At 51.6% G+C, this 26,370-nt stretch overlaps 6 non-coding genes across 6 annotated transcripts; 4 read left to right on the top strand and 2 right to left on the bottom strand.

Annotated features, from left to right (window-relative positions):
• The first annotated feature begins 1,608 nt into the window (after positions 1–1,608).
• TRNAT-AGU lies at positions 1,609–1,682 on the top strand. The gene has a single exon. It is a non-coding gene; the product is annotated as a tRNA-Thr (tRNA).
• Positions 1,683–3,564: 1,882 nt separating this feature from the next.
• On the bottom strand, positions 3,565–3,646 carry TRNAS-GCU. Its single transcript has one exon. It is a non-coding gene; the product is annotated as a tRNA-Ser (tRNA).
• A 3,753-nt stretch (positions 3,647–7,399) lies between these two features.
• On the top strand, positions 7,400–7,472 carry TRNAF-GAA. The gene has a single exon. It is a non-coding gene; the product is annotated as a tRNA-Phe (tRNA).
• Positions 7,473–16,058: 8,586 nt separating this feature from the next.
• Positions 16,059–16,140, top strand: TRNAS-GCU. The gene has a single exon. It is a non-coding gene; the product is annotated as a tRNA-Ser (tRNA).
• A 1,768-nt stretch (positions 16,141–17,908) lies between these two features.
• TRNAT-UGU lies at positions 17,909–17,982 on the top strand. The gene has a single exon. It is a non-coding gene; the product is annotated as a tRNA-Thr (tRNA).
• Positions 17,983–20,042: 2,060 nt separating this feature from the next.
• On the bottom strand, positions 20,043–20,115 carry TRNAK-UUU. Its single transcript has one exon. It is a non-coding gene; the product is annotated as a tRNA-Lys (tRNA).
• Positions 20,116–26,370: the final 6,255 nt, after the last annotated feature.

Below are 26,370 nucleotides of genomic sequence, written 5' to 3'. Positions count from 1 at the left end.
GATACCTGCTGAATAAAGAGGAGATTCAGCATGCAGCACCCAGTGGTGCCTGGCTGAATGCGTCTCCTCTCCCCGCAGCTTGGTGATCTTTTGAGGAAATGGAGAAGATTGCCTCTGCCTAGCTGTACATTGCTTGCAAAAGAAACAGGTCTTTTTGGTGACAAGTGTTGAAAGGAGCCATTAGACGAATGTGGAGACAAGAAAACATCCCCTAACTGAGCTTGCATCTGTGGATGCTGAAGCCACAACACAGAGTGCTAAACGCTATATGACCATGGCTGGTGTCAGAAGAGTCTCTACCAAAGCCTTTTCCCACCAGCAGGGGCCTCTCTGTGCACAGAACTCCTGGTAGTGTGATGGCTGCAGGCAGTGGAGAACTCTATTTTGGCATCTCTTTGTCGATGAACATCTGCAGTGGCTGTTAAAAGGCCTCTGGATAGTGGTCTTTGGGAAGAGCTGGCTGAAGAGCCTTCCTAGTAACCAGGAAATCCTGGCTCGGCCTGACAGTTCTTCCTTGCTGAACCTAATGTCTCTGTTGGCTCCTTTTTTGTATCTCTTTTCATAAAAAGAAAAGACCTGTCAGCAGAATCCTTCTAAGTAGTGGTTCAAGACAGAGAGAGCCTTCCTTGTGGCTAAGTCTTGGTGCCATGGGGCATGCCTCACTGCAGTGCCTCCTGTTGGCTGTCCTGGCAATTAGCTCTGGTCCCCTGGTGCGCCTTCATCTAGTGGCGTCTGGCTGCCATCTGTTCTATCATTAGGACCCATGTCGTTCTCAGGACTTCAATGTCCTCTTATGGACACAGCCCTCTGGCTGTGCCCCACTCAGGTCTCTCCCCTCTTCCAGGGGGCAGCCGTCCTCTACCCAGACACTTGCCTCAGTGGCCAGCTGCAGTCCAGGGTGTAGCCACCTGTGTCAGCAGCGACTGAGGCAAAAGGGGTGCACCTCCAACCCCCACCATCTGTTTCTCTGGACCACTTCCCCACAGACCTAGCACCTTCCTCCGCCGTTGTATCAGGGCCTCAGTCTGGCAGTAGTCGGCCAGGAGGTCACTCATGCTCCCCTTACCCACCCAGCACTACTCTGATAATGGTGCCCTTCCTTCAGGGCAGCCAATCCTCCTTCCTCAAATTCCAAGGAGTGACTGACTCTTGCTGTGCTGAGCAGCCCTTTATATATGGGCTGCTCCAGCAAGCCTTCTCCTGATTGGCTCTCCCAATAAGCCCTTTCCTGATACGCTGGGTTCTGCACAGCCTCTGCAAGGCTGCCTTAATCTTTCTTCTGCTTGTTTGGGGCAGCCACCCCACCACACTTGGAAAGCGGCAAATGAGAAATCTAGAGCTGAAGGAAAGATTACCATGACTCAGAACTGAGCCGAGGTTGCTGCGACTGAAACACAGATCACTAACCACTATATGATCACAGTGGCTGGTGGGAGAAGCACATGTTAGAAGCCCTCTGTCAACTCAGCTGTGGCTTGCTGTGCATGGAGAGCCAGACACCTCAAGGTCTGCAAGTCTTGAGGGAAATGGGGAACGTCTGTACTTTGGAATTTGCAGGTGTTATCCTGAACCATCAAATGGAACAGTTGTAAACCCTTTTGCAAGGCAGGCACCATGGCTTAGCTGGCTAAAGCACCTGTCTAGTAAACAGGAGATCCTGGGTTCAACTCCCAGTGGTGCCTTGTTGCATGGCTTTTGTCTCCTCTGCTCACATTTTCCTGTGTCTTTCTAGGAAACAGAAGAGACCTCCCTTGGTATCCAAGTAATTGCTTGCTAAGGAAAAGGCTTCTTTGGAGAGAAGCATTGGAAAGAATCAAATCACAAGCCTGGAGTTGATGAAAAGGCTGCTGTGACTGGCATTGGCATGGCGGTTGCTTCGACTGCAATTGCTGCAACACGAGAGCCTGTGCCACACGTCCTTGTGATTTGCTGGGGATGTCCACACACAGAGGTCATGTCACCTTCCTTTTGATTGTCAGTGATGAGAAATGGAGCAGCTGGGAGAAAAGTCCCAGAGAGCAGCACTGTGGCTAAGCTGGGCCAGGCACCTGCCAGGTAAAGTGGAGGTTAGGGATGCAGCACCCAGTGGTGCCTTGCCAAATGTGTCTGCTCTTCCCACCTTTTGGTCAATCTTTTGAGGAAGCAGAGAAGATGCCTTTGCCTTGCAGTGCAGATGCTTCCAAAAGAAACCAGTCATTTTTTCTGAAAGTGTCGGAAGGAGGCACCTAAGAAACATGGAGACAAGGAAAAGGTCATCGTAACTCAACTTGCATCCATGGCTCTTGAGGCCACAACACAGAGCACTGAGCACTGTACGACCACAGCTGGTGACAGAAGGGGCTTTTCCAAAGGCATTTTCCACTAGCAGGGTCCTCTCTGTGTGCAGAATTCCTCATCGTTTGATGTCTGCAGGCCCTGGAGATCACCCAGGCTTCAGTGTGAACACAAATATCTGCACCACAGTTTTTAGCCCCTCAGCTTTAGCTCCATGAGCCCAAGTCAGATGACCCAGGCCAGCCTTGCTGCCATATTTATCCCAGGAGAGATGGACTCTAAGGGTATGTCTCCATTGCAATGGAAGCCCAGGTGTGGCACACTCTACTCAAAGCAGCGCCTTGGAAGCCCCATATTCACCACTCTCATATAATGATGACACGGTTTGTACAAAGTCTGCCTTGTGAGGTATCATTTCAAAAATCTTGATCTGTTGTACATTAATATCGTGTTGGATTGTGTGTGCTCGCATTGGTTGGGAAGTTATGAAGTTTTGCTTGGTGTGTGTTACTGAGATATGTTATGAGGCGGGGAAATGCCCCCTACCAGACTTTCAGGTGCGACAAGGGAGGAGCCGGACTTGCTGCTGGCCCATTGAAGGGATTCACACTCCCAAGGACCGTGTACAATGCAGACTTCTCTGAGATAGCACAGCGACAATGGACACTGCTTGACTCACATCGCAGCAAAGGAGCTTCCTAGCAAGTTGGAAGACACTATGAAAGGGGGGTAGAGACATTATGAATTGGCCTCTCTCCCCCACAACTCAATATCTGTAAACACATCCGGAGGACAAACACTGAACTGAGATAAATCAGAAGAGAATAATAATAATAATACATTCATATCAAAGTCCCCAACCAGACTAGTATTGGTGTTTCAGCAGAAAATTTTCAGTTTGGGGAATTTTGTTTTCTTAGTCAGACCTTGCCAAGGGAAGCAGGGAGAAAATGTTTGAGTTGCCTCCTTCAGAACAGCTTGGCCTAGACACTAGCTCTGGTTCACTGTTCTGGCCTTGCTCAGGATGGGGGTATTTTAATTATTTCGGCAGGTCCCAGGGTGTTTGGGGGAGATGATGAGGATGTTACCTTTTGAGATAAAAACTAAGAAATACAGGACTAGAGAATTCTTTTTTTTAAGAAATCTGGGATTTAGACATTTAATTTAAAGCAAGGGAGTTCTGAGTTCCTGAGAAGGTTTTTGTTTGCAAGAAGCAACATTGTTGGGTCTGTTATTGTACCAATGGGGGAGATGGCTGTCTATAAAGGAGGAATGAAGACTAAATGTGTCCGATGAGGATGGGATTCGAACCCATGCATGCAGAGCACAATGGATTAGCAGTCAATCACCTTAACCACTCGGCCACCTCATCAGAACTGCTGAAAGATGAACAGGAGGAGAAATCTAAGGCCAGCAGAGATAGGGACAATAAGGAGTTTTGAAACACTAAGTGGACTCAGGGGCTGAATGAGCTCCCCCCTCACATCTAGTGAGGAGCTGGGGGAAAGACTTCAGGAACAGACCGTGTTTGCATAGACACACCTACTCTGTCTAGCTATGCAGCATGATGGGGCCACTTTCCCAAAATGACCAGTTTTGGCTGGTGGCGGGCTACAAATCACTTTAGGATTGAGTGGAATGAAATGTTATTATCCTTCCTGCATGAGTGAAGGGCAGCAGAACATACCTAGTCCGTCCTGATGGGGGGTGGGTTGGTGACGAATAGCTTTTATTGGACTGCATAGAAGCAATTGAGGACCGACTTTTCACAAACTTTTCACACTGTGCCCTCTTAGCCATGGCCAAGGCCCCCCAGAAGCTGCGGTCGAGAACCAGGGCTGGGAGTGGGGCTGTGGCTTGCAGGGGAGAGGGGTGCAGACACAGGTAAGGGGGTCGCGGCTGGGCCAGGGGCTCAGGCTCAGGCTGAGGGTAGGGTGGGCGAAGAGCTGGGACAGAGTGGGGCTGAGTGGGGCTCCCTCCGTGCCCTCCATGGGGGCTGGCTCAACCCTGAGGTGCCCCCATGAACATTCCTCTGTGCCCCCCTAGGAGGCATGCCCCACATTTTGGGAATCACTCCCCTAAACTGACCCCTAGTCACCAAGCAGGGGCTAGTGGTGCCAAAGCCCAGGGACAGGGAGCTTTGCCAGAGTGGAGCCTGCAGGTCACATGCTGGGGCCTGACCCAGGCTCAGTGCTCTGGAACAGCTCTGAACCAAACCCAGGCAGAGCCCTCATCAGTGTGACACCGCCCAGGGGACGCTGTCACTGCGGGAAACCTCCTTGCCTTCAGCACCTCCTGGGACTGACCTTGGAGCTTTCAGCACCCCTGTTCCATGCCAGGAGCTTCCTGTAGTGAGTCACCTTAGCAGGACACCTGGGAAAGCCTCACACCCCCCCCCCCGCAAAGGAGTCCTGCACCCCCAACTTCCGCAATCACCAGTGACTCTCAGCCAGCGTTGTAAAACAGAAGGTTTATTAGTGGTCTGGAATCCAGACTGGGAAAGTTCTGTGTTCGCACAGGAAGCAGGAAGATTCAGCAACGTCCATCTTGGGGGAGACCCCGAACTCAGAGCCTGGGCTCTCCCGTCGAGTCCCCAACCCAGCAGACTCCTTGCTTCCAACAGCCCAACTCAGCCAGGCCCTTTCCCCTCTTCTGTCCTTTGTTCTGTTTCCCCGGTAACCTGCTCACCTGGCCTCTACCTCGTTCTTTGTTCTCCAACTCATCCCAGCCAGCTGGTGTCTTGCAGCAGGTGCGCCCCGGCCAGCAGTTGCTAGGAGACAGAATTTGTGGCCATTGTCTGGGCCCAGGCAGCTGGACAGCAGCCACACCTGCCCTTTGGGGGTCTCCGCAGAGTAAACACCCTTGTCCCAGCACCGAGATCAGTGGTCCCAAAACTTTTTGAGGGTCAGGCCCCCCCTTACCCTTGTCCGTGCCCCCATGAGCCACACCTGGGAATGGGGCCACAGCTGTGGGGGAAGGGACGCAGACAGGTGTCAGGGGGCTGAGGCAGGGGCCAGAGCTGGGGGTGGGGGCAGAGACCGGTAGCAGAGCCACAGGTGTAGGGCTGGGAGTGGAGCCCTGGGAGCCAGGCCAGCAGCCAGGGCCAGCAGCTGGGGCTACAGCCAGGAGTGGATCTGGATGGTGCTCCCTCCCCACACACTCTGGGGGCTGGCCTGGGCCCCAGGTCCATTCCCCTGAGTGTTACTTCATTCCACCTGGTGGGATGCACCCTGCGTTTTGGACCTCTGATCTAGATAATCATGCAACAACTAGGGGAAACTGAGGCATGCACAATATGCAAAACATTCTGAAAATTCCCACTTCGTCACAGGGGTGTCAGTGGGGTCTGAGCTGGGCAGCAGCACAGGGAGAGTGGGGAGGTTTCCCTTTGGAAAAATTAAACTGCAAAACATCCCCCTGTGTTCCCGCAAAAGTGTCTCATTCATCCCTTAACCCCCTCCCCATGAAAATCTCCACCCCTGCCCTGGCCCTCAGAGACCCCCTCACTCCAATGCAGATGTTTAACTTTTCTTATTTTTCCTTGGCCTTGTGCAAACATTGTTCCCATCAAAATGATCCAGGGCTTTTACAATGAGAAAGAGAAAACAAACTAAATCAAACCCAAAGAAACCGCTATCGACCTCCCCGCCACAGACAGTTTGGGTCTGAATTTTTCTACTGAAACGTTGAGACAATAAGACTCTCACTGCTCTTGTCCAGAAACAAACCTAAACCCCCCATGCAGTACCTGGGACATCTGTGTCTGACCCATCAAGGCTTCAGCTCCTTTGGTGAGATTTCCAGCTGCCCAATCCTGCTGCTATTCCAGGGGAGCAAATCCTGGCTCCTGTCAGCATTTATCTCAGCCCCGTTCTGTGCATCACAGGTTTCTCCGGGAAAGGGCAGTGAATGGTTCTAGGGTCCAGTGATTCTCATCCAAATCACGCTAGAACCTGAGACTCCTTCCCCTTCCCCAGGCTGTGGGCGGGGAGGCATTTCACAGAGCTCTTGGCGCTATAGCACGTGGCTAAGGAGAGAGAAAAAGCCTCATACCCCCTCTGCTCTGGGTGCTGGGTTTAGTCCTGCAGCCTCTGCCCCCCACCTAGTGCCCTATGGCTCATCCCTGCTCCTTGCTGCTGCTCCTTGCTATAGACTGTGAGAGGAGCGGAGGCAGCGCAGGAGCCTTCTGGGGACGCAGATCTGAGGCTTTGGGGAGACACATTGTCTGAAGAAGTGGGTATTTGCATCCGAAGTGGGTATTCAACCACGAAAGCTCATGCTACAAAATGTCTGTTAGTCTATAAGGTGCCACAGGATTCTTTGCTGCTTTTACAGAACCAGACTAACACGGCTACCCCTCTGATACTTGACATTGTCTGAGACATCAGAGTGCTGCAAACCCTGCAGCCACCCCCTCAATCCGGGGTCTGTTCCAGCCCTGAGTCTGGGCTGCCGCGAACCCGTCCCCAGAGCAGGGTGCCCACAGATAACAGCCTGGAAATAGGCGTGTGAGACTAACTCCTGCTCTCCCTGACAGGGCCTCCCCTAGACCAAGTGGCGTCCCAGGCAAGAAGTGTCTTCGGTGCCCCCCACCCCTGCTCCATATGTTAAACCATTGAATACCTTATTTTTTATTGCATTTGTAGCTCATTGCATGATTTTGATGCACAGTTTGGATACATGATTTTCTCTGTCATATAAAATACATTTTCATGCTAGGATGTGTAAACCTGTATTTATTCATGCCATATATAAGCAAATAAAAAATCATTTCCTTTAAGCATATAGAAACTTTTAATTTTAACAGTAACTGAACTGTGCTAACACCTAGCAATGGAACTGTCACCAGCACAGGGTGGGCCGCTATTAAATAGTGTTACAGTCGGAGACAGACAGCGTTAGGATGTTAACCCCAGGCCTTTTGTTCAAAGGTCGCTTCTCTCACCTTTCCCCCATGAACTGAAGCACAGCATTCGGGAGATCCAAAGACTAGTTAATGACATTTCCAAGTGCTAAAATAGCAAGTGATGTCCGTCTTGCATTGGCCATTATTGACTGGAGTGATGGTTTATTGAGAATAAGCTTCAAGGTGAGAAGCAGCAGCCCAAAAAGGCCCCCTGCAGGTGCTGAAGTAGCTCAGTTGGGAGAGCGTTAGACTGAAGATCTAAAGGTCCCTGGTTCAATCCCAGGCTTTAGCAGACTCTTTCATCCCTCTTTCTGCAGCAGTGGGCTGTTTCCTGGAAACACAGCAGTTCCTTTACCGAATGCAAGTCCCTCATTTCAGGCTTAGCTGCAGGAAAAGGCAGTATTGGCTTCTGCACCCAGTTGGCCCACCTGACCGTTCTTTCTTCTCTTGCTCTTTCTCAGCAAGGGGAAGGAAAAGAAGCTCTCCCTTCAAGCTGGAGTCACAAGGGTGATGTAAGGACGACTTCCTGAGTCCCGGCTCCAGTCCTCTGCTCTTCCAGCTGACCCATTGAAGAGCTGCGGCCATGTTCTCCGGGTTCGCCCCTCGGTATGTGCCAGGGTGAGCACCACCAAAGTGCATGGAATTTGAGGGGCGGGGCAGGGCAGCGCACGGTGATGGAGTTTCTGTAGTGTAGTGGTTCTCACGGTAACCTGACATGCAGAAGGGCCTCAGCCCAAAACCAGGCAGCAACATGCTGGCTTCCTTTTCCCAGCTCCCCATGCTGTCCAGCAAGGTGCTCCTCCTTCTGCCACTGGCCTGTCCCTGGGATAACCCCAACCCCCGCACGATGGAGGGTGGTGACATCAGTGGACAAAGTACCTTGGCGTCAGCCTGGGGAAACTCGAGGAATTAGGCCAGTCGCCTTTTGAATGCTTGTGGCTTGGCCTCCTCTGCCCTGGGAGGTTGGCCTACGTGTGGCTAAGTGGGGTTAGTAGTAGCCACCATTTGTTCTGCAAAGCCTGGGGAGATGCGGTTGGTGCTGGGAGGTAGAATCCTGTGCCTGCCTCTTGGCATCCCAGGGGTGGCTACTTGCAGCCCAGGAGAAGAAGTGGGGTTCTGGGTGGAAGGAAAAGAAGCAATGGTGAGTCCTCGTGGGCGGCTTTCTGGCAAGATGGTTTTCCGGTTTAGGCTTGGGAGGTGCCTGCGAGCTGTGGGTGGAGTTGTTCCAGTGAGAACCGCTGCTCTTGTCTCCCAGACCTGGGGGCACCAGTGACAGCTTGAGGGGGCAGGTGCTGGCTTGAGTGACTGGGATATAGGAAACCCCAGCCTGCCCCTCGGGGCCAAGTCCACTGCTTGTCTCCTGCGTTGTGACATCCAGATTTAAATCTTCCCAGCATGTGCTGCGGCTCGTGTATTAAGCCTTCCTGGTTGGCCCGGTCATTTCCAAAGTAGCTCAGCTGGGAGTGCATTAGAGTGAAGATATGAAGGTTTCTGGTTTGATGCCAGGCTTAAGCACCCCCTTCACCCTGGGCGTGTCGTGCTGGGCTTTCTTCTGGGTGTGCAGCTGTGCCTTCAACTCAGCAGTTTTCCTAATTTCAGAGGCAACACTTGCAGAGGGCGTGTGGGGTCATGTGCCCCACCTGGGTTAGCTATCGCCTACTACATCATCTGGTGCTGCCAGGCTTTACATCCCGCTAGGGGCCTCCAGGATCCTGACATCCCAGCACTTTACACACCTTCCTAGAGCCTCCCAACCCCCCTGGGCTGTCGGGACTGCGACCCCAATCCCGCTGATGAGAAACAGGCCTGGGGAGGGGAAGCGACTGGCTCAGGGTCACACCAAGTGTCAGAAGGATGGATGGGACCCAGCAGTCCTTCTTTCTAGGCCCCTTCACTAACCCCTGCTGCACACTCCCTCCCACAGCTGGCAATTACAAGCCAGGCCCTCATGTCCGCTCCCCCCCCGCCTTTGAGAGGGAGTGTGCTCCGCTGGAGTGACTGGGCCAGGGGATTGGGAGTCAGGACTCCTGAGTTCCATTGCTGGGTCTCCTATTGGTTCCACTGCTGGTTGTTTTCCTTTTCCTGTGGGACTTTGGGCACGTTGCTCCCCCCTCTAGGGCTCTGTCCCCAGCAGTCAAATGGGGATTTCATACTTTCCTGCTAGTGGAAAGTGCTGGGAGAATCCCCCAGCCAAAGCTGCTCTGACAGTGCTAAGCAGCATCTGACCATTCAAGGGTGGAGCGCACTGCCCAGGAGGGGGAGGGTTTGGCTCTGGGGTTTCACTTCAGACCAGTCTAGAGAGAGGAGCCCAGCCATGGAGTTTGGCTCAAGAAGACCAAGTCTCCAGTTTGTTAAGGGCGTTTTGAATTCCAATCCTGTGCAACAAAGTGCTTGGTGTCAGTTGCCAATTTTAGAAGTATGCTCTCCACTCCATTTTCCAAATCATTCATGAAAATATTGAATAGTACCGGACCCCGGACTGATCCCTGCCGGACCCACTAGGTGCACCCTCTCCGTTGGACAGCCAGACATGGAGAAGGGCTCTTGGAGTCTGGGCTTTCAACCAGCTCTGCGTCCACATGACACTGATTGCATCTAGACTGCATTTCCCTCCTTTGCTTGTGAGAATGTCTTACGGGACTGTGTCAAAAGCCTTAGTAACACTGAGATAGATCCCATCTACTGTTTACCCACCTCCACTAGGCCCGGAACCCTGCCAAAGAAGGCAAGAGGATTGGTTTGGAATGATTTGTTCTTGACAAATCCATGCTCAATAGTCCTAAGAACCAAAGTATTCTGAGGTGCTCCTGACAAACTGAGTGTTTAAGAATGTATTCCAGTATCTCCCCAGCTGTGGAAGTGAGGCTAGCTAGTCTGTAAGTCCCAGGGGTCTCTTTGTTCCCCTTTTAAAGATAGGTCCTGTCTTGTTCATGGATGGGAGGATGTTTTTTTACCAGGGATCTCAGACGAGAACTCGGGCACAACACCTGGTTTGTTAAGGCCACAAAAACAGAGGCAGGAACCTCTTCTCTCCTGCTGGCAAAGAACCCCAGCTACCTAAAAGACAGGGACTCACATCCCTGAAGGGGCTTTTAAAAAGGCAGTGGTTAAAAGGTTTGGCCCCGACCATTTCTTGTTTCTGCAGACTAGACATTTTAGCAAACTTTAGAATTCCTTGGTGCTAAACTCTGTGAAACTCCCCTTTCTCCTTCACAAAGGGCTTTAATGCCCCTTATCTCACTCAGGCTCAAAACTGCCCAGAGTTCGAGAATTGTCCCTGTTCCCATTGGGCAGACGAGGAGGAGCCTGAGGTACAGAGAAGGGAAGTGACCTACCCAGCAAGGTGGTGACAGAGCCAGAAAGAGAAGCCACCGGTCCTGACTCCTGTTCTAACAGACAAACACCCCACCACCACCCCGAGGCAGGGATAGAGCCCAGGAATAGAGATGGTGGGGAAATTTCATTGAAACCGTTTCTGTCAGAAAAGCCTATTCAGACTAAACCAGTTTGTTTCTCAAAATCATAACAAGTGGGATGAAAGTTCTTTGCAAAAATATGTTGTTGCAAAACAAAAGCATCTCCTGTTTGTCACAGTGTGTTAAATTGTCTCCTCACACACAAAGAGACACCTAGATCTCAAACATTAGATAATATGCTTCAGTCTGAGCTAAGTAGTTGCTGCTCTTCACAATTTCAAAATAAAAGAATACAAATGAAATAGACTATTTCAGCTATTCTATTATGTGTTAATCTGCTCTGAGTAAATGTGATAGGACACCTCATATTATGCACTACTCCTAGTGACGCTCTCCAATGGATCTGCATCCTCCACCCACCGTGAGGTAGGTAGGAGCAGATCATTATTATCCTTACTTGAAAGAGGGAGAAGCTAAGGCTGAGAAAGGAGAATTGACTTGTCTTAGGTCACACAGCCAGTCAGTGGCAGAGTTGGGAATAGGACCCAAGAGCCCTGATTTTCAAAGTAACCATCAGATCTTGAATTTCAGACACTGAAGGAACTGAATAAAGTGCTCTCAGATGAGCTCCAGACCAACAACAGTGCACAGTAATTATTCAGCAAGTATTTGAGAACTACAATTTTAGAGAGAATCATGAACTGCTCAGAGACCATTAATGCAGAAAGCAGCAAAATTTGTCAAACATATGACAGGTTATGACTTATTTCCTTGGTCTGAAAAGAGAAGAACAAGGACCTGAGTCTCCTCCCTGTCAATAACCCCCTGCTCAGCCAATCAGGGTAGAGACTGAGGACGGGAGGCTGAGGGTTCTCACCAGAGAGCCCAAAGGATGGCCCAGGTCACCGGTGGGGATCACTGCCCCAGCACTATTTCAGCCCCACATTTTTGGGTGGACCACCCACAGTGGGAGCTGCCTGTAGATTGCCACGGACTCGCAGGGGCGAAAGAAAATGCAGGCCTGTTATTTACCAGGCTGTACGTGGCAACAGACTATATTGGTAAGGGATGCAAGGAGAGTATGGGTCACGATGCAAACTGCAGACACACACACACACTAAAATTAATCAATTTAAAGTTTTATTGGGGATAATTACAAGGGGTAAGGGAGGAGCGTATGATTAGCTAATAGAGTTAATGAAACTTAAAACACACAATGACTAAAATATCCACTAACAATATTTATAAACAAAGGTGCAGCATTTAATAATAACTGATACTTACAAATACAAACCAACACATAACGACTGGCAAACGTAGAAGTTCTGTTTGAAACACGTGAGCTGAGAGAGAGGCGTCGAGGTGACCAGGCTCGGTTACGGGTGTACACAGGATTCGTTTTTCTTTCTCCTCTCCCTGCCTGCACATGGCAGGCAGGCCTAAAGTACTAACTATGACATCATAGAAGCAGGGGCGGCTCTAGAAAATACAGCGCCCCAAGCAGGGCGCCGTGCTGCGCCGCCCTTCCCTGGTCCCGCGGCCGGGGCAGAAGTGTCTGCGGCGGGTGTGGTGGTCCCGCGGCTCCGGTGGAGCATCCGCAGGCATGCCTGCGGGATCTCCCTCTGAGCCGCGGGACCAGCGCACCCGCCGCAGTCATGCCTGCGGGAGCTCAAGCGGAGCCGCAGGAAGAGGGGACCCACCGCAGTCATGCCTGCGGCAGGTCCGCTCGTCCCGGGCTCCGGTGGACCTCCCACAGGCATGACTGCGGAAGGTCCGCCGGAGTCAAATGCCGCCCTGCCCCGACAACGCTGCCCCACGCGCCTGCTTGGCGCGCTGGGCTCTGGAGCCGGCCCTGCATAGAAGTGTCATAGGGGACGGTGCCCAAAACCTGTTTGTGTCCGTTTCTGATTGGCACAAGCAAAGTTTACACCAAGTAGGGGAGCAGGTGCCTTAAAGTCTGGCTTCGCCCCCAAAAGGTGAGGAAATGCATATTGTCTTAGAATGCGTTAAACACTGAATGACAAAAGAAGAGGCCAGGGCAATACCGGTATGGGCAAGTTTTACAGGATGCAGACAGGAACTCATCTCAACACTGCCGAGCACTCCCCCGCAAAACACACACACACCGCTCCTGCTGTTGGGAGCGGAACAGGAGAAAGGACAAAAGAAGCAAGAGACAAAGAGAAAGGAGGGAGGGACGGATGAAGGAAAAGATGAAACAAAAAGGACAAACCCTAATATCCCCAGTGATTCTAAGGGACAAAATCCCAGGTGTAGAATAAAATTTGACCCCCTTAAACTCGTGTTTTCCATGCGTAGCATTCAACTGTCACCAGATGGATCACACTGAACAGGTTTCAAACCTCAAGGAGGCTCTTACCTTCTAAACAGGGACAGTTCTTTTCTAGTAAAATCAGGAAAAGGGAAGGGGAAAACTCGAAAAAGTTTCCTCCTGGCACTCACGTACCTGAACCCAAATACTCTCTCAGTCCTCAAAGAGAGACCTGGAGAAGAAGACTTGCTGAAGCAAAGCCACAGGGGTCTCTGAGGTTTCCCTGGCCCCTCGCCCCTGTACTGCCTGGCTGATGTCACCATGTCTCTGTGAGGTCCCCACCTCCCCACCACCTTTGACCAATAGTCTGAGGTCCTGCAAAAAGTCTTTGTGATGTCACTGCCGCACCCCTCCCTTGCTGTGCTAATGTCCTGCCCCTGGCCAGGAACTTTGGAGGTTTGAGCTACTCCCTGTGGATCACCCCACTCAAGGAGCATTCGTTCTAGGAAGCGAGCCGGCTAGACAGGAAAACATCAGACACTGCTCCCAATGCTACACTCAGTTTTTCAGAAATTAGTCAACTTTATGGCCAGAAGAGACCATTAGAGCATCTAATCTGACCCCCTGCATATCACAGGCCTCCTGTATGACACAATAGCTACTTTTGGGGCAAATACATTCCAGAAAGGCATCTAGTCTTCATTAAATGACATCAGGAGATGGCAAATCCATCACTTTCCTTGGTAGCTTGTTCCTGTGGTGAATCATCCTTGCTGTTGAATATTTGTGCCTTAGTTGTAATATGAATTTGTCTTTTTTCACCTTCCAGCCATTGGGTCTTGTTATGCCTTTCTCTGCTAGATTAAAGAGCCCTTTCATATCCAATATTTTCTCTCCATTAAGGCCCTTCAACACTTCAATGAAGTCACCTTTCAATCTTCTTTTGATAAGCGAAACAGGTTGAGCTCGTTCAATAGCTCACGAGAAGGCATTTTTCTCCAGCCCTCAGAACATTTGTTGGTTCTTTGGTCATCAGACTCCTGAACTGCAGCTGGATGTGGTTCTTGTTCTTCTGCACAGCACAGCCCCTGGAGAAGAGGGATCTGCAAATGTACATTCATATGATCCCTTTGTTTAATTAGTGAAAACATACACTAGACACTTAGAGGATTGGACTGATTTCAGCTGATGGACAACTTTGCTAGGGTTTTATGCATTTGGACAGCAAAATGTTGAGTGTTTAAATTCATATTAAGCATCCACATATAGTGGAGCTCCTGAACATAATGGAGAATGGAAATGAAAATGTTTTCCTTTTTTTAAACAAAAGTACTGTGGTTTGAACCAAGTACCACTTGATCAATAGTAAAGTACTCTACCACTGAGCTATACCCCCATCACATCAGTAAAGTGGAATTGTGATCTCCAGGAATTTGAAGGACAGACCCTGCTTCATCGAGCACCTTTGCCATTCCCAGAACACAGGTGGTTTTAAAAATGGGGTTTGATTAAACTTCTTAAATGTGGTAAACACCACAGCTTGCACACCCACCGATACAGCTTCTCCCACTGACATAGCTGCCACCTCTTGGGGAAGTGGATTAACTGCACCCACAGGAAAACTCTCTCCCATCAGCATAGAGCAGTGGTTCTCAAGCTCTAAGTCAGGACCCCAAAGTGGGTCATAACCCTGTTTTAATGGGGTCACCAGGGCTGGCATTAGACTTGTTGGTGCCTGGGGCTGAAGCCAAAAGTCTGAGCCCCACCAGCCAGAGCTGAATCCTTCAAGCTCTGGTTTTGTCCTCCCCTAACTGGGGCAGGGCTCAGGCTTTGTCTCCCCTGCCTCTGCCCAGTGTGGAGGGGCTTGGTCCCTCTTTCCAGGGCCATGTAGTAAGTATTTTTTTGGCAGAAGGGGTTTGCGGTGAAAGGAAGTTTGAGAAACCCTGGCATAGAGCCTCTGAATATGTCTAGACTTGGGTCCCTGTGGCACTGTGGGTGATCAGACACTGAAAATACAGCCGTGGAGACACCACACACCAGCCTTGCCTAGCAGGCAAGAATCAAACCTCCACAGAAAGACACCCAGTTGCTTTTCCTAAGCACTCAGCCACCACCACTTAACCAAAAGGCTTTTCTACACTATGGTTCTGTTCTAACTGAAGGGTCATTTCCAATTGTTTGCTCAGACCAGCATTAGGGAAAATGGTGCCCTTGGCAACTTGTACTTTGGCACTTCCCCATTGCCCCTGGACGATCCCCACTCCCCCTTTACCGCTAGCTCCTGCACTCCCAGCCCTTGCACCTCCTTCACCCCTAACTCCTGCCCCTCCTGTGCCCCCTTTGCCCTTAACTCCCTGGGCCACCAGCCATTGCCCCTCTCCTGCAGCCCCTTCACATGGCTCCAGTGCTGGGGGCCCCGCACTTGTTCTCCTTTTCCCTGGGCTTTGGCATCACTAGCTGCTGATTAGTGAGTAGGGTTCAGTGGTCCCCAAAAAGTGGGGCATGACTCCTAGGGGGACACAGAGGAACATTCATGGGGGCACCTCAGGGCCTGAGCCAGCCCCCATGGAGGGAGCAGCACTCAGCCCCACTCTGCCCCAGCTCTTCCCCAACCCCACCCTCAGCCTGGGCCTCTGGCTCCCAGCTCAGCCTCGACCCCCTTACCCCTGTCTGCACCCCTCTCCCCAGCAAGCAACAGCCCCACTCCCAGCCTCGGTTCTTGACTGTGGCTTCCGAGGGGCCACAGCCATGGATATGAGGGCACAGTGTGAAATGTTTGGGGAATCACTGGTTTAGGGTGATGTTCTCAATCATTTCTATGCAGTCCAATAAAAGCTATTCCTCACCCACCTACCCCTCCATCAGGATGGACTAGGTATGTTCTGCTGCCCTTCACTCACGCAGGAAGGATAATAACATTTCATTCCACTCAATCCTAAAGTGATTTGTAACCCACCACCAGCCAAAACTGGTCATTTTGGAGAAGTGGCCCCATCATGCTGCATAGCTAGGCAGAGTAGGTGTGTCTGTGCAAACATGGTCTGTTCCTGAAGTCTTTCCCCCAGCTCCTCACTAGATGTGAAGGGGGAGCTCATTCAGCCCCTGCTTCCGCTTAGTATTTAAAAACTCCTTAGTGTCCCTAGCTCTGCTGGCCTTAGATTTCTCCTCCTGTCTGTTACTTGACAGCTCAGATGAGGTGGCCGAGTGGTTAAGGTGATGGACTGCTAATCCATTGTGCTCTGCACACATGGGTTCAAATCCCATTCTCATCCGATGCGTTTAGTCATCATCCCTCCTTTGTAGACAACCATGTCCCCTTTTGGTACAGTGACAGATCAAACAATGTTGCTTCTTGCAAACAGAAACTCAGAACTCCCTTGCTTTAAATAAAATGTCTAAATCCCAGATTTCTTTAAAAAAAAATTCTCTAGTGCTGTATTTCTTAGTTTTTTTCTCCAAAGGGAACATCCTCATCATCTCCCCCAAACACCCTGGGACCTGCCCAAATTATTAAAATACCCTCAACCCATGCAAGGCCAGAGCAGTGAACCAGAGCTAGTGTCCAGGCCAAGCTGTTCTGAAGGAGGCAACTCAAGCGTTTTCTCCCTGCTTCCCTTGGCAAGGTCTGACTGAGAAAACAAAATTCCCCAAACTGAAAATTTTCTGCTGAAAAACCAATACTAGTCTGGTTGGGGACTTTGGTTTGAAAGTATTATTGTTATTATTCTCTTCTGATTTCTGAATCAGTTCAGTTCAGTCTTTGTCCTCCAGGTGTGTTTCCAGCTGCTGAGTTGTGGGGGAGAGAGGCCAAGTCATGATGTCTCTTCCCCTCTTTCATAGTTTCTTCTAACTTGCTAGGAAGCTCCTTTGCTACCATGTGAGTCAAGCAGTGTCCATTGTCGCTGTGCTATCTCGGAGAAGTCTGCATTGTAAACGGTTCCTGGGCTAGTCCTTGGGAGTGTGGATATCTTCAGTGGGCCAGCAGCGAGTCTGGTGCCTCCATTGTCATATCTGAAAGGCTGGTGTGGGGCATTTCCCAACCTCATAACATATCTCAGTAACACACACAGACCAAACTTCATAACTTCCCAACCAATGCTACACACACAATCCAACACGATATTAATGTTCAACAGATCAAGACTTTTGAAATAACACCTCACCAGGCAGACTTTGTACAAACCATGTCATCATTATATGAGAGTGGTGAATATGGGGCTTCCAGGTGCTGCTTTGAGCACAGCGTGCCACACCTGGGCTTACATTGCAATGGACACGTACCCTTAGAGTCTATCTCTCCTGGGATAAAGATGGCCCACACCTGACTCTCTGCCAATCCCCACTGGGCCCTGACAAGTGTTGTTCGTGTTTGTATTCTATAAAGCAGAGGAGCAGATGAAGTTTTGCTCCCAAGGTGTGTGTGTGAATCTTTGGACAGGTCTACACTATAAAGTTAGGTTGGTGTAATTACATGACTTAGGCTGGCAATGCAGTTCTATCAAGCTAATCCCGGTATAGATAGTGGCTCAGCTGTCAGAACTTTCTGGAGCTATGAAAGGGGAGGGGCCCAGCCTCTGTAGCAAGAATGCAGGGCAGGCGAGTTCACGGCAGATGTGGTGGGATACTGGTGGAGGCCAGTTATGGTGATATAATGACCAGCAGCATTTACACTGACAATTTGTCACTTTAAGTTTGCTGCAAAAAGCACTAGGCCTCTCATCGAGGTGGTTTTATTTTGTCACCAAAACAGGGCAATTTTGTCACCAGACGTGGTATTGCAGTGTGTGCACCAGCCAAAAACTGCTGACCGAGGTAGCATTGTGTGTTTTTCACACATCTGAGCAATATAATGATGCTGAAGTAACCTTGTAGTGCAGACCTGGCCAAAGATTCACACACACAAACACACACACAGCTTGCAAGGAAAACCTCACCTGCTCCTCTGCTTTGCAGAATCCAAACACAAGCAAAGCTTTTCAGGCCCCAGTGGGGATGGCAGGGAGTCAGGTGTGGGCAGACGCTGTGTTGCTTTCACAGGCAGGCACCATGGCTTAGCTGGCTAAAGCACCTGTCTTGTAAACAGGAGATCCTGGGTTCAATTCCCAGTGGTGCCTTGTTGACTAACTCCTGGGCAACCTGGTATTGGCTACTGCAGGAGGGCAAAACACAGTGCTCTTTGGTCCAGCCCAGTATAGTTGTTTAAATTATACTCACAGGCACTGATAACAGACTTACTGAAAGTTTGGGAGTTAAGAGCTGATAGGTCAGTGTTCCAGCCTGTCACAGATGATCCTGCTCCCTCTGGGACAGGGGCAGGTCTGGGCTCTCATGCTGAATGGCTCATTGTGGCTGCCAGAACCTGTGGGCAGCTTGTTTAGTTTACACCGAGGGTTGAGTCCTGCTTTGTGCACCGTGTGTGAGAATGAAAATCCTAAACTGCCCTTTGAAATAACGAAAGCAGCAGGACGTGTTATTGTCCCTGCCCCAAAGCAGACAGACCAAGGGAGAAATGCCATTGAGTCCAGGGTAATACCCCACTGCTGTTCTACCTTGTTTGCTTGCTAAACTCCCTCCCAACCTTGAGGGCTCCCAGAGCCCGGTATTGAGCCTGAGCCGAGATGTCTATGCTGCAAATTTACCACCCCACGGCCCTAGCCTGGGAGCCTGCACTGGCACGGGACAGCCGTGGGTGTTTCATTGCAGTGTGGACATAGCCTAGCATTATGTCTACACTGCCATTAACACACTGAAGTCACTATTCTCAAACCCTGGGTCAGTTGATTCAGGCTTGAGAGGCTTTTGCTGCAGGGTTATAAAATTACAGCATAGACACTTGGGCTTGAGCCCAGCCTCCGAGACCCCACGAGGGGTGAGGGTCTCCGAGCCTGGGCTCCAGTCTGAGCCCAGATGTCTACGCTGTAGTTTTTAGCTCCACAACCTGAGCCCCAGGAGCCCAAATCAGACCATCCAGGCCAGCGGGATTTTGTCACAGTATAGATGCCCTCTCAGGATATGTCTACACTGCAATGTAAGCCCAGGGTTAGCAGAAGTCATGTCAGCAGCCCCAACACATAAACATAAACCACGAGGGAAAGACCCACCCCCCAAATAAGCTGGGCAATGTCCTTCTCCCTACGATTTGTAAGTCCAGCAACCAAAAGTCCTTTAACATGAGCCATCCCCTGTCTGCACCCCACTCACAGCTGTTGTCCTTAGTCAGTGCAAGCCCAGAGGTGCCTCTGTAGAGTTCACCTGCCATCCTGGGTGGAAAAGGGGGAAAATAAGAAGGCCCCGTACTCACTATGGTGTCTAGGGACTCACTCATCTCTCCACAGCCACCCTGTCCTAACGTTGGTCTAACACCGACATTTTAGTGTTGGGACCCAGACCCCAGCCCACTTAGCTTTGGAACCCATGTCCCCTGCCTAGCAAGTGCTATTGAATTGAGGGTGAGTCCCTCAATCAGGGTCTGCCAAGCACAGTTGTGCTGCCCTTGATTCACACAACAAGGATAACAACCCTTTATTTCTCCTGCCCCTGTAACATGGAGACTGGGAATCCAACACCAGCCACAAGTGATCATTTCGGCAAGCAACCCAACCTATTTCCAACATACTGTAAAATCCACATGCAGACTCATACACGAAACCTTGCAAGAAAATCTTCCTGAGGGGTCTGAAGCACCTGCTGCTGGAGGGAAGGAGGGAGCCGTGGGTTGGGATTGAGGGGCACTGGGAATAGGAGGGGGCTGTGGGTTGGGACAGAGGAGAAGTGTGAAGAGGAGCAGGCTCTGGTTGGGAGTGAGGAGCAGTGAGCACAGGAGGGGCTGTGGGTTGGGTCTGAGGGGCACTGGGAAAAGAGGGGACCTGGGTTTAGGCTGAAGAGCATCTTCATTTGGGGATCCAGCAGGACAGGGGAAGGCAGCAGGTGATTCTAATTCCTTAGGGATATTCTGTGTGTGTGTGTGTGTGTGTGTGTGTGCAGGGAAGGAACATGCTCTATGCCCAGAGGCCTTTATTCCTCCAGGCTGCAAGGACAGAGGGGCTGTCAGGAAGTTGCCCCTTCAAACCCAACACAAAAAGACCCTTCTGAGGAAAGGGAAAATCCTACAGAGAAAAAGTAACATCAAAGAGGACTCCAGCAAGACAGTGTAAGATCTTGGCGAGTAGTTTATCACCTGACTCGGGATTTGAACCCTAGACCCTCAGATTAAAAGTCTGATGCTCTGCCAACTGAGCTAGCCAGGCACACAAAGCAGAAGAGCAAGTTGGTGCAGAGGAGAAAGTAGTCAAGAAAACAAGAGCGGGAAACAATAGGGGAAACCTGCTGCTCTCTCTGGCCTGGTCAGGGGGCTGTGCCGATCGGGTTTCCACAGTAAGTTTGACATCAATATGGTGATCCATGGGAAGCTTGGGGTCCCCAGGTTGTCTAAGGAGGGGTGAACCAGCCCAGGTTGGAAACGGAGCAGGTCAAAACTCCCCTGCTGATCAGTAGTGGGGTCGCGCCTGTGAATAGCCCCTGCAGCGTAGCCTGGGAAAGACAGTGAGACACGGTCTCTTTTTATACACCCCCTACCCCCGCAGAGACTGTATGGGGGGATGGGAGCTCCCATTGTGGGGATCCTGAACTGGTGGGAGGGAGGCACCATGTACCAGGGATCCCGAAACGCGGAACAGGGACACCCACACACCAGGTGTCTTGCAGCAAGAGCTGCGGTCTTGATTTACAAACTGCAAGTGATGGGGAATTTACCACCTCCCTTGCGGAGCTTGTTCCAGTAGATAATTAGCCTCACGGTTAAAAAACGGTCATTTCCAGTTGGGATTTTCTGACATCGACTGCAAACCAATGGGGCCTTGTTCAATCTTTGTCTGGTGAATTAAAGAACCCTTTAAATCACATAAAGTATTTAAACCAGTGATTAAATCGCTTCTTAACCTCCAATCAGTGAAATCAATTGAGCTTCTTCAGTCTCTCGCTGTAGACATTTTCCTTGTTTTTAAAGGCAAAAATCCTGATCTTTCCAACGGGAGCTGCTGCTTCAATGTTCAGTTTGGGGAGGGATTTGGCTGCACTCAGAGATCTGCCCGCGGGTTAGAATCTGCGATCCGAAGGGTCAAACGCAAACAGCGTTTTGATGGGACCATTAGTGCCGCCCCCATGTGGCCAAAGCTTAGAACTGACCAGCAGAGTTTACAGCTGGAGCCTGGGACGCTCCTGAACAAACTGGGCACGAAGCCTCTCGCGTGGGATCCTCGCTGTGCAGCAGGAGGCGGAGGGAAGCTGATTGTCAGGGTTCAGGGCAGCTCCCTGCCAGGCTGAGCCGGTGTCTGTGCTAAGCTCGGCATCAATCAGGTGATTCTGGGAAGTTCGGGGTCCCAGGCTCCCAAAGGAGGGTGAAGCAGGTCACCCCTGGAGCAGGGTAAAGCTGCAGGGTGACAGTGGGGTTGCTGCCCCTGTGAACAGCTGCTGTAGCACCGCCTGGGCAGGACAGGGAGAGCCAGTTATACCCCCCCCCCCACAGCCTGTATCGGGGGATGGGAGCACTCAGACCCTGGGGATGCACCCACCAGAGATCTGCTGGGGGGGAGAGTGGCACCCACACTCCCAGGATCTTGTAGAGGGGGACAAGGGCATCCACACTCCGGGATCCTCTGCAGAGGGACGGACACCCACACACCCAGGATTCTGTCTGGGGGGCAGAGGTACCCGGACACCTGGGCAGGGGATGGGGGGCACCAAAACATCCGGGATCTTACCTGGCAGGACAGCGGCGCCTGCAGCTCGACATGAGATGGGGGCTGGGGAAGCAGGAGCATTTCCAAGTTCCAGGCTGTCCCCGTCTGGCCAAGGCACAGAGCTCACAAGCAGAGTTTAAAGCTCCAGCTGCCAGGCTGTAAAATAAGCCGGGCCCCATGGCTGATGCCTGTGATCCCAGCGCCTGGGGAGGCTGAGGCTGGTGGATCGCTTGAGCTCAGGAGTTCTGGACTGCAGGGGGCTGTGCCGATCAGGTGTCCGCACTAAGCTCGGCATCAATATGGTGATTCCCGGGGAAGCTTGGGGTCCCCAGGTTGCCTCAGGAGGGGTGAACCGGCCCAGGTCGGAAATGGAGCAGGTAAAAACTCCCATGCTGATCAATAGTGGGATCGCACCTGTGAATGGCCCCTGCAGTGTAGCCTGGGTGAGACACGGTCTCTTTTTATACAGACACCGCCCGCAGAGCCTGGAGGGGGGGCATGGGAGCACCCACACGCTGGGGATTCTGACTGGGGGGGAGGGACGCCCACCTGCAACACGGATCTTGAAAAGGGGAACAGAGACACCCACAGATCCTGGCTGGGGGCAGGCAGGGGAAACCACACACTGGAGCTAGTTCATGGGGTGGGGGACAGAGACACCCACCCGAGATCCTGGATGGGAGCACCCACACGATGGGGATCTTGAACTGGGAGGAGGGAAGCACCATGTACCAGAGGTTCTGAAGGGGGAACAGGGACACCCACACACCAGGTATCTTGCAGCAAGAGCTGCGGTCTTCATTTACACAGGGCAGTGATGGGGAATTAACCACGTCCCTTACAGAGCTTGTTCCACTAGATGATTAGCCTCATTGTCAGGGCCGGCTTCAGGAAGTGCGGGGCCCAATTCGAACAGTTTCGATGGGGCCCCGGCAGGGACGACTAAAACAAAAAAACCCTTAAAAAAAACCCTTTCATTTCTTCCATGTATTATTTACTTTCCATGACTATATAAATAATAACAAAATTATCTATTACATACATTGCATCATATATTAATTAGCTGATTTGCACTTTCATGTTAGGAAAATAATTTGTTTTGATAGTTGTACAACTGATGTTCTTCACTGTTTATTTTATTACAATTTATAAAATATTTCCTTATTAATATAAAATTGCCCCCATCCTTCCCCCCCCAGCGCCGCCCGGCCCCGTGGAAACAAACCCTCCTTCCCCAGCTCCGCCCCATTGAAACAAGGTTCAGGGGCGGAGGGAGGAAGAAACGGCACACATGGGGTGACCAGATCACAGCAGTAAAATAGGACCTGTCCCCTCCCTGCTCAGTCCCACAATCACACCCCTCTTCACCCCCTAGCCCCCCGCTGGCTTGCTGCATCCCTCCTAGTCAGTTCCCATCCACCACTCGCCTCCTTTCACCTTCTCCCTCCCCTGCCAGAAACCCCCATGCCCGCCCCTAGAGCCCCTGCTGGCTCAGTGCTCGCCTCTTTGCCCACCCGCCACTTACCCTCTCACCCTCCCCGTCCCCCCCAGTATAAAGCCTCATTCAAAGCCCCAGGGTCACTATATCACTGCACACAGAAGTCAATCAATGCAGTTGTAGATAAATCTCTGCATTGTGCATTTTTGTATAACTTGTATATCACTTTGTATTGAACCTTGGTAATATGTTATAGCAGGCCCTAAAGGTAGTGTAATTAAGGTAAAAGAAAAATGTCTTTTTGCTTGGAGTAGAATAAGATCTTCCCACCACTTTGTAATCAATTGCCCTGTTGAATGGATGAGGTGGGACTGAGGAAGGTGTGGAAGGCAGCACCTCCAGACACCTGCAACCCTTGGAGAGGGGCTGGGAGCCAGACCAAGGAGCTTGCCCAGCCTGAGTGGGACGGAGTTTGGGTGCTGGGTGCAGGCTCTGGGCTGGGGCACGGGGTGGGGTGCAGGAAGGGTGGAGGGGTGCAGGCTCTGGGAGGGAGTGCAGAGGGCTGGGTGCAGGCTGTGGGCTGGGGCACGGGGTGGGGTGGGAGGGAGTGTGGAGGGCTGGGTGCAGGCTCTGGGACAGAGTTTGGGGGCCGGAGAGGGGGTGCTGGGTGCTTGGGGGGGAGGGGAGGGGAGGGGACTGCCATCACATGTGGCTTCCTTCCTCCTCTGCTGCCCCTCACCATAGCCTCAGCGGGGGATGGAGCTGCCCCTTGCCCAGTGTTTGCAGGAGTGGTGGCTGGGGGGAAACCCAGTCAAACTCTGGTTTTACTCTTTCGTTGATGGGTCACTTTAACCCATTACACACCCTTTCCCGCCTCTCTCACCCCGCTTTTCTACTGGGCTTGTTTGCTCTTTTCGGTGGAGCCAGATGAAAACCACAAACCTCAGTGAGAGCAACAGGCTGGAAGACTAGACTGAACCCACCACCCAGCCTAGTCCATCCCAGAGCCCAGGACTGAGGGCAAATGTCCCCCCACCCCCAGGCCACCTGTTTCCACTCCTGGCCTCTCCCAGCACTGCCAGCGATTCTGTATGGCTGCATGAGGCGGGATTTCAACCGGACCCCCCTCCGCTAAATTCACCCCTGTTTTGCAACCACTCTGCACCAAGAGCACCTTCCTTCCCTGCCCTAGCTGCTGGATGGCTAGAAAGCTGAGCTGGGCATTTGATTGATCTGGAATATTATCATGCCCCCCCTCAAAAAAACCTTAATATCCCCACAGCTTTGGGGGAGGGGAATAGCCCCCCCCCCTGAAAGCTGGTCTAATTTATTGTTGTAGGGCAAACGAAGGAGCCATAGTTTAATGGAAATATTCAGCCCCTACAGAGATCTTGCAGCAGGGAAAGCAGAGTTGATGGGAAGGGAACTGGTCTGGATAGGAGCCTCCGTCCTCTTTCTTTGCAAAATAATTTGGAGAGGGGAATCAGATCATGTCGTGCCTCAGTTTCCCCTCTTGCCAGGAAGGGTGGGGGGGGAGAGAAGTCTCAGCCTGCCATGTTGCAGACCTTTCCCATTCTCCCCTCTTGATGTATTTGGTTTCCTCCTCCAAACCTCCCTCTCTCTCTCACCTGGAGTTCACAGCACTAAGTACCGGCTCGGGGCTTTTTTCCTGGGTTACATGATCCCGACTTTAGTTTTGAACCAGACACAGGCAGGCACCAACTCACCCTCAAACAGCAACACCACGAAAACCACAACACCAGCCCAACATTACAATCCTCCCGGGAATCACAGGGTCAGACACTCACAGCTGGAAGCCCCAGCAGCTGCTCAGGTGAGTGAGGTGCACGGCAGAGATTCCTGTCTCCTACCGGACCGGAAGCTCCCTCGGCGTCTCCTCCAGGTCAGTGCTGGGGGTGGGGGAGGGGAAGGAAGGCTGCAAAGCACATGTGCCTTCCCCCCCCTCCCCCCTCCTGACCTGCAACACCCAGGCGGCTGCCTCTGCCTCAGCCGGCCAGGGTCTCTCGTTGCCTAGCAACAACAGCTGCTGCTTCCGGGAGACGCTGCCAGCGCGGGGCCCTCTCAGGCGCGGGGCCCAATTCGGGGGAATTGGGCAAATCGGCCTAAAGCCGGCCCTGCTTGCAGCCCTTCTCTTCCGCCCTGACTGATAGGGGGAGTATTGAGCCTCCCTCCCTTAGGCCCGTCAGCATCCCTGGGGAACACCAACGCCGCCCGAGTGACTTTGGGCCAGTAGGTCAACCAATAGGGCTGCCTCCTAGGCCAGGCTGCAGCCCAGCTTCAGGACTCAGAGGAAATGGAGCTCGCATCCCTACCTACAGGACTCCAGGCATGGCCAGGCTTCTGGATCAAACATCCCCCCTTGTGCTCAAGTCACAACAGCTAGCGGGCAAAAGACAGGCTTTCATGGCCTTTGAGAAAGCAAGACAGAGCCTTGGAAGACCCAGCAGGGTTTGTGGCACAGGAATTGCCCTCAGATCCTACCGAGACTTCAGCTCAGATTGCAGGATTCAAAGTCCCGAGTGCTGCCCTTACACCATGGGACCAATAGGGAACCCCCAGACCTCTGCTGAGCTCTGGTGTGTATGACCCTGTGCGGGCAGCTCTGCATTTGCTCACCAAGTTGTCATGCAGCAGTTTGCTGCAGCTCCCAGAGGCCTTTCTTAATCCAGCCTGAGAGGCCAGTGGTCATGTGAGGAAGTTGCCCCTTCAGTCCCAGGCAGTACATGGCCCTTCCTAGGAAAGAACAAGTCCTGGGGAAAAAGGTCAAATAACATCTTGGAGAGATGCCTTCTTTCCTTTTGTGGGGAACTGTTCCCTTTACCTGACCAAGGACTTGAACCCTGGACCCTCAGATTAAAAGTCTGATACTCCACCAACTGAGCTAGCCAGGCTTACACATGAAAAAAGCAAATTTCATGCAGAAGAGAAACTAGTCATGAAAATGAGGGCAGGAAACAATACAGAAAACCTGCTACTCTCGCTCTCTTAGCAGTCCTAGCCCCAGCCTGCTCCTCCATCCGGCGCCCTGAGGCCTTATTCTTTTTTCAGTTAAATATCAAATCCCTGAGAAAACAGTTATACAAAGCAAAACGAAATCACAAACAGAAATGTCATTGGAAATACAGAAATAAAAAAGGAAAATGCAATCCCCATCACTTTATCGTGTCGGGGCCATTCCTGTATCGAGAGCACCCGCTAAGGTCCCTGTGTGCTCACGAGAAACCTGGAGGAACTCATACCACAGCCTGAACATGAAACTCAACTGCTGCCAGGTGCTGCAGTAAAACCCTTTCCCTGCTGTGACG

This window comes from Mauremys mutica, unplaced genomic scaffold (genome assembly GCF_020497125.1).
Source record: "Mauremys mutica isolate MM-2020 ecotype Southern unplaced genomic scaffold, ASM2049712v1 Super-Scaffold_100221, whole genome shotgun sequence".
Taxonomy (NCBI): Eukaryota; Metazoa; Chordata; order Testudines; family Geoemydidae; genus Mauremys; species Mauremys mutica.
The sequence above is the reverse complement of the archived record's forward strand: the minus strand, read 5'-3'. Positions and strand labels throughout refer to the sequence as shown.